Source organism: Musca domestica, unplaced genomic scaffold (genome assembly GCF_030504385.1).
Source record: "Musca domestica strain aabys unplaced genomic scaffold, Musca_domestica.polishedcontigs.V.1.1 4, whole genome shotgun sequence".
In the NCBI taxonomy this organism is placed as follows: Eukaryota; Metazoa; Arthropoda; class Insecta; order Diptera; family Muscidae; genus Musca; species Musca domestica.
In genome coordinates, this window is record NW_026712328.1 from 10,776,703 (window position 1) to 10,784,342 (window position 7,640).

The following is a 7,640-nucleotide window of genomic DNA, read 5'->3' on the forward strand; positions in this document are numbered from 1 at the left end:
GGTCAAGTTCGAAGATGGGGTATATCGGTCCACGATATCGTATAGCCCCCCATATAACGGTACCCCCGATATTTGGTATTTTGATGATTTTATCCACAATTTTCAATGGAATTGTCTGAAATTCCACAAAAGGAATCCCTTGTGCGCATTTTACCCCCTCAAAAAGAATTGTCTATATAGGTCCACGATATCGTATATCCCCCATATATAGCATTTTCAGATTAATTGAAAGCTTTTGCAATTCAAATGAAACTTTTTGCAGTGGAAATGAAACCTTTTGCAGTGGAAATGAAACCTTTTGCAGCGGAAATGAAACCTTTTGCAACCGAAATGAAACGTTTTGCAAATCAAATGAAACTTTTAAATTTATAGAAGGAAAAATAACAAAACATTTTTATTTTTAGTAGTTTTTAAATTAAATCAATTAATTACAACTAAGATATTGACAAAGAGGATTTTTTATTGATTATAAATATCTACATTTATTTATATTATTTCTTAAATTTTCAATTATTGTAATAACAAACGGTTCTTTATTGATTTGATATAAAATGCTTCCATATTATTAAATTCCAAATGCTTAACGCTAAAAAGAGAAATTTAAACAAATTTTGGCCTTTATAGGTATGGCCAGGACTGAAATGTGAAATTAAGCTTTACCACAATTTTTTATAGTTATAGTATACTATTAATCTTACCTAATAAAGGATTCCCGCTTCGCAGCTTTATTGATTATGGAGATAGAGCAGTCGTGATTTCAATAGACAGATAAGTGGAAATCATTAAATCAACTATGATCATGATTGTATATACTTTATGGGGTCTACGACGAATATCTAGAGGTGTTACAAACCGAATGACAAATTTAATATATCCTCCTTTCCATGGAGGAGATTATAAAAAGGCACCTAGTTCGGGTCCTTTGAAAAAATACCTTTAAAAACTTTTTTCAATCTTTCTGCACCTACACTTGTGTTTTATGGAAGCTTTAAGAAAAAAATTTATAAAAAACATAGATATTAATAATCAATAAAAATTCCTCTTTAACTATATATTAGTAGTAATTAGTTGATTTAATTTTAAACCTCCTAAAAATAAAAATGTTTTATTATTTTTCCTTCTAAAAATCTAAAATTTTCATTTGATTTGCAAAAAGTTTAATTTCGGTTGCAAAAGGTTTCATTTCGGTTGCAAAAGGTTTCATTCCCGCTGCAAAAGGTTTCATTTCCACTGCAAAAGGTTTCATTTCCACTGGAAAAGGTTTCAATTCCACTGCAAAAGGTTTCATTCCCGCTGCAAAAAGTTTTATTTGAATTGCAAAAGGTTTCATTTAATCTGAAAATGCTATAACTGTACCCCCCGGTATTCGGTATGTTTATGATGTTAGCCACATTTTTCAATGGAATTGTCTTAAAATCCACACAAGTAGTTCCTTGTGAGTACTTTACCCCCTGAGAGAGAATTGTCTATACAGGTCCACGATATCGTATAGCCCCCATATAACGGTACCCCCGATATTTGGTATTTTGATGATTTTATCCACATTTTTCAATGGAATTGTCTGAAATTCCACAAAAGGAGTCCCTTGTGGGCATTTTACCCCTCAAAAAGAATTGTCTATATAGGTCCACGATATCGTATATCCCCCATATAACTGTACCCCCCGATATTCGGTATTTTGATGGTGTTAGCCACATTTTTCAATGGAATTGTCTTAAAATCCACACAAGTAGTTCCTTGTGAGTACTTCACCCCCTGAGAGAGAATTGTCTATACAGGTCCACGATATCGTATATCCCCCATATAACGGTACCCCCCGATATTCGGTATTTTGATGATTTTACCCACATTTTTTATCGGAATTGTCTGAAAATCCACACAATGAGTTCCTTGTGGGTACTTTCTACCTCGACAGAGAATTATCTATATAGCTCCACGATAGCCCTTATATAACGGTACCCCCGATATTCGGTATTTTGGTGTTTTTAGCCATATTTTTCAACGGAATGGTCACAAGGGGTTCTTTGTACACAAGGGGTTCTTTGTGAGCACTTTACCTCCCGACAGACAGACTCTATATAGGTTAACGATAACGTATAGCCCCCATACAACGGTACCCCGCGATATTCGGTATTTTGATGATTTTAGCCACATTTTCCAATCGTATTGTCTGAAAATCCACACACGCTTTGTGAGCACTTTACCCCTGAAACGGAATTGTCTATATAGGTCCACAATATCGTATATCCCCCATATAACGGTACACCCCTATATTCGGTATTTTGATGATTTTACCCACATTTTCCAACGGAATTGTCTGATAATTCACACAAGTTCTTTGTGAGCACTTTACCCCTGAAACGGAATTGTCTATATAGGTCCACAATATCGTATATCCCCCATATAACGGTACACCCCTATATTCGGTATTTTGATGATTTCAGCCACATTTTTCAACGGAATTGTCTGAAATTTCACACAAGGGATTCTTTGTGAGCACTTTACGCCCTGACATAGAGTTCTCTATATAGGTTAACGATATCGTATAGCCCCCATATAACGGTACCCCGATATTCGGGATTTTGGTGATTTTAGCCACATTTCCCAATGGAATTATGTGAAAATCCACACAAGGAGTTCCTTGTGAGTACTTTACCGCCAGACATAGATTTGTCTATATAGGTCCACAATAGCGTATATCCCCCCATATATCGGCACTTTCCGATATTAGGTATTTTAAAGATTTTAACAGAATTTTCAATGGATTTTATTTTTTTGAATATTTTCTAATTCGTTCCAAATGTTCGTTACTTGTTCTCTTTGCTTCCGTTTATTATTCGTAATACCACATTGTTTGGTTTTCACAGATGAATAATTTTTGTTTGACGAAAAAAGGGTTTTTGAAGAAAAAATTATGTGGCAACACTTTGTTGACAATTGGCTTCAATTGAGAAACCATTAAAAATTGAAAATATTTTAAATAAAAAGATTAAAAATGTAAATTTTATTGTGTATTTGTCATTCAGACAACATTTTTATTAAAGTGTTTTGAGAGTGTTAAAAAAAACAAAGCAAAAACAAAAGTAGTTTCCAATCAAAAAAATTTTGCGATTAACATTTTCTGAAGAGCTAAATACGAAATTAAAATCACTTTCATACCGAATTCGTTCTTGTGACATGTCTGTTAGGATTCCGAAAATATATAAGCTCTTATTTTCAGGTTTTTATATCTTAACCCATTAACGCCGGCTCTCTTATTAGTGCGAGAAAAATGTTGAAACTTAGTGGAGGATGCCCTAATGTCACTCACATTCCGCCCACAAAAATTCAGCCCCCTATCTCTACCCCTTGCTCGTGCAGGTGGTGGTGCGTTTTCGCACCCGTCGGCGTTACTGAGTACAACTTTAGTACTAGAAAATGTTTTAATAAATTAATAGCATTGTAAAGGAAAATACAAGAATTAAGTTGGAATTTTAATAAAATTACTCAAAAATTAATGATAATGATAATATTAAAAAATAGTGAAGTAATACATGTTCCAAAGGTTGCACGTTATCATACCCTCCACCTTAGAAAGAAGGGTGTATTAACTTTGTCATTCCGTTTGTAACATGCCTAAATATTCGTCGAAGACCCCATAAAGTATATATATATTCATAATCAGCATAAAATTCTAAGTCGATTTAAAGATGTCCATTCGTCTGTCCATCTGTCAGTTGAAATCATATGACGTAGAGCTTCAAAATTTAGCAGAAATATTGTATTGTGTCTAGGATGGTTGGTATTGAAAATGATATATATCCGTCCACGGTTTGATATAGTTCCCATATAACGGTACCCGCCGATATTCGGTATTTTGATGATTTTAGTCACACTTTTCGATGGAATTGTCTGAAATTCGACACAAGGAGTTCCTTGTGTGTACTTTACCCTCTGAAAGAGAATTGTCTTCATAGGTACACAATATCGTATATCGCCCCATATATCAGCCGATATACGGTATTTTTAATTTCCTAATTCGTTCCAAATGGTGGAGGGTATTCAAAGTTCGGCCCAGCCGAACTTTATGCTTTTTTACTTGTTCCAATTATGAATATTGGAGAGAATTTGTTTGAGAATATAGCAACGCTAATGGGGTTTGACGTGCCTTTTGCACTCTATATATTTATTATTATACTATACTTTTTATAGTAGTTAAACAGCTTAATTTAACAAATTTACAATATAAGGATTCGAATATACGTGCTGGATGTTGATAAGTCTGAAGAGTAACATAGATGATCGAAAACACGATACTAAACGACCAATTTTATTTATGTCTCTTTTTCGCTTTTCTGCAACGTCAGTCTTATGACTAAGAGGATAATGCCATTTGATACAAAGAAAATAATTTACCTTATAAAAAGAGAAAGAATCATCCAATTGAAAATCTATGGATATAGCACCCATACATAGTGTCATCCGATTTCATAAGTATTGTGCACCAAATGCGTAATATCAATCCGAATCAGTCAGTCCGAATTCAGTCTAGAAGTATATCTGACAATCGGTTCAGATTTCGATGCTCCCATATACATTTTCGTCCGATTTAAATTTTACTGTGCGCCACATGTTTAATATGTATCCAATATGAATGGATTTCGGCACATCCGAGTGAATTCAACCCAGAAGTAAATACTTCTAATTTGGTGAAAATCGGTATAGATATAGTTATAGCTCCTATATATATGATTCATTCTTAGGAAAAGAGCACCCATTAGCGCCGACGGATGCGTAAACGCACAACACGTATTTATGCAAACACGTTTATATGTACAATTTTGAAAATTTTATGAGTTATATATAGGGCAAATGGCTACCATGGTAGAAGAATACAGGTAGTCGCTTCGACACAGCTGATGGGACAATGAACTGTCAAACCGATTTTTAAAATTTTGACATATCAATGTTCGCAAGCGTTGATGCATCTACCTATATTCTTCAACCATGAGGGCTACCGATCCATACTAATATATATTTAAAAATTATTTTTTTCTATATATTTTCTTTGTATAATAGGGTTATTTTTTGCATGTGGGAAAACCTGCACTTGGCGATGAGTTTATCATCATGTAGGTGACATCTGATTAAAAAAACAGCCAAAGTCAAATAAATAGACCCATCCATCTACTATCCATACCAAGAAACAGAAAAGCGATATCGAATATGAAACCGTTTCTATGCATGCTCAAAAACACCTCTATTTTTGGTGCGTTTTCGCACCCGTCGGCGTTAATGGGTTAAAGTTGTGAATTAACGTGAACTTAAAAATGACTGCAACAAATAAACTAATAATTTAAAATTTGGTTTTTACATGAAAACAACACCAAAGCAAGTAAAAAATCGTTAAGATTGACGGGTTGTGTATAAGGGGATGTATATTGACAATGTTCTTACACGCCAGTAGAACCCATTACGAACTTCAGCAATTGAATTTTAAACCCTCCCCTTAAATATTGTGGCTGAATTCAGTAGAATACCAAATACTTGGAGGTACAATTATAATAGGCAAGAATCAAAACAAACCATATGGTTAGGCAACACTATGGAATTGGAAATTTTGAAAAATATAGTGTTAAATAAAGTTTTTTTTTGGGCGAAAAAAAGTTTTTACTTTTTTAATTTTTTCAAAATGTCGAGCGTTTCGATTGTAATAGTTAAACAAGTAAAAAAACATTAAGTTCGGCCGGGCCAAACTTTTAATACCCTCCACCTTAGGGTAAAAGAAACATTAGAAGAAATGTGGCAAAAACCATTAAAATGGGGAGGTACCGTTATATGGGGGCTATACCAAAACGTGGACCTACAATTACAATGTTTCGCCACCGGAGCTGGAACCCATTATGACCCACAAATACCAATTTTTAGACAAATCAGTGAAAAAATGTGGCAAAAACCATCAAAATACCGAATATCGGGAGGTACCGTTATATGGGGGCTATATCAAATCATGGACCCATGCATGCAATGTTTCGCCACCGAAGCTGGAACCAATTATGACCAACAAATACCAATTTTCGAAAAAATCCCTGAAAAAATGTGGCAAAAATCATCAAATTACCGAATATCGGGAGGTACCGTTATATGGAGGCTATACCAAAACGTGTACCTATAATTACAATGTTTCGCCACCGGAGCTGGAACCCATTATGACCAACAAATACCGATTTTCAGACAAATCCGTGAAAAAATGTGGAAAAAAAAATAAAATACTAAATATCGGGAGGTACCTTTATATGGGGGCTATACCACAACGTGGACCTATACATGCAATGTTTTGCCACACGCTCAGGGACCCGCTATGACCTACAAATACCAATTTTAAGACAAATCCGTGAAAAAATGTGGCATAAATCATCAAAATACCGAATATCGGGAGGTACCGTTATATGGGGACTATACCAAATTATGGACCCATACATGCAATGTTCCGCCACCGGAGCTGGAAACCATTATGACCCACAAATACCAATTTTTAGACAAATCGGTGAAAAAATGTGGTAAAAAAACTAAAATACTAAATATCGGGAGGTACCTTTATATGGGGGCTATACCACAACGTGGACCTATACATGCAATGTTTTGCCACACGCTCAGGGACCCGCTATGACCTACAAATACCAATTTTAAGACAAATCCGTGAAAAAATGTGGCATAAATCATCAAAATACCGAATATCGGGAGGTACCGTTATATGGGGACTATACCAGAACGGGGACCGATATATCTCAATACCAACCATCCTAGACACAATGCAAATAGCTCTGCTAAATTTTGGAGCTCTACGTCAAATAATGTGGGCTGTATCGTGATTTCAACAGACAGACGGACAGACAGACAGACGGACATCTTTAAATCGACTTAGAAATTTTATGCTTATTATGAATATATATACTTTATGGGGTCTAAAACGAATATTTAGGGATGTTACAAACGGAATGACAAAGTTAATATACCCTCCTTTCCAAGGTGGAGGGTATAAAAATGTGTATATATGGTAACAATTTATTAATAATTGGCTCGGTCAATTAAGAAACAATTACAATTTGTTAATTTGTTACATATACAGGCATGTCACAGGAACGAAAGTGGTTTTACAGCCTGTTTTGGTAACTATATGTTTGCCAATCGTTCGCAAATTTGTCGACTGAAAAAATATTTGGTTTTTTTTGAAGCATATGCTTTTTATGTTAGTGACGTACACCCGAAAGCTTTTAAGGTGAGAATACATAAAACTCTTATTTGACTGGCTTAAGTCATCGGCTGGCTTCTTCAACGTAAAACTTCTTCAAGAAGTCAGCCGGTGACTTAAGCCAGCAAAAAAAGCTTTTTATGTATTCTCATTTTACTTTGCATTCTATTTTTGTGTTTTTGTAACAAACAAATACGAAGGTGATCGTGATTAAAAATCGATATGAAGAGATCTATCGTTTTGAACATTAATTGGCCGTTTAATACTGAATTACACCGACATTTCTCAATTTTTTTTTTACAATTTTTATACCCTACAACACTGTGTTGGGGGTATTATAAGTTTGATTGGGCCAAAAATTGTGTAACACCTCGAAATATTGGTTTCCCACATAGGAAAGTATATATGG